Source organism: Gekko japonicus, unplaced genomic scaffold, assembly GCF_001447785.1.
Source record: "Gekko japonicus isolate JY-2015 unplaced genomic scaffold, Gekko_japonicus_V1.1 scaffold129, whole genome shotgun sequence".
Lineage (NCBI taxonomy): Eukaryota > Metazoa > Chordata > Lepidosauria > Squamata > Gekkonidae > Gekko > Gekko japonicus.
The window spans coordinates 523,776-524,902 of record NW_015168049.1 but is presented as its reverse complement, the minus strand read 5'-3'; positions in this window follow the sequence as shown (position 1 = coordinate 524,902).

Here is a 1,127-nt window from a genome sequence, read left to right as displayed (position 1 = left end):
CCCCTCGCCACGAGGAACCAGCCCTTCCCCCAACAACAGACCCCTCACTGGGCCCGGTCCACTCGACTCCAAGGGCCCCCGAGACCGAACCCATCGCCACCCCGGAACCTCGCCGCTCGACTCGCCCCAGGAAGCCACCAGCGCACCTGAAGGACTTCGTCTGTGGGTGCATTGCGAACCAAGGGGGGAGGGGTGTAATGTATTCCGGGCCCGGTCCACTCGACTCCAAGGCCCCCCGAGACCGAACCAATCGCCAGCCCGGAACCTCGCCGCTCGACTCGCCCCAGGAAGCCACCAGCGCACCTGAAGGACTTTGTTTGTGGGTGCATTGCGAACCAAGGGGGGAGGGGTGTAATGTATTCAGCCTGACATGCCCGGACTTGCCTGGGCTGGCCAGGCACAATTCCTATGTTAGCTTCAGTCGAAAGACAAAGGATCTGGAGGATCCTAGCCGGCCCTATCACAAGGGCTAGCTTCCCAGCCGGGAGACCAATGGTCACCCGGTTACTGTAAATAGCCTATCGGGAGTAGGGGGTGTGTTTAGGTATGCTTGGTGGCGGGTTTTCTGAACGTATATAAACCGGCCTGCGAGCCGGTCAGTTGTCTTTGTCCTGAACTAAATAAAGGTATGCTTCGCTGAAATCACTCTCCGTCTGCATACTTTTCAGTTTGCGTGTTTTTCTTTGTCCATTTTGTGTTTGTGTGTGTGTTGGTGTATCTGCCAGTGTGTGACACATACAAGTTTGCTCTAGACTCCAAAACAACACACCATAATACACCTGTTAGCCTTTAAAGTGTTTAGCACTCCTTTTTGCTTTTACTTTTTTTTAAGGCAAGGAATGAAACAATTCTTAGACCACAGAAATTACCCCTTCTAGTCCATATCTTTGACTTTTGTGACATATATGCAACCACCTAAATCTCCCTCAAAGCAGATTAGAAGAAGACTACACTTGCCATAGATGGGATAAATTCTGATACAGGGAAGATAGAGACTGACTCAGACCACTGAGTGTTGGTTTTTCTCCCCTGACCCTCTGACACAATGAGATGGTTGGGCAAAGAGGCTTAAAGGAAAAGATTTTAAGATTCCATGATTTAGCAAAAAGGGGTGTTTGTTCAGATCT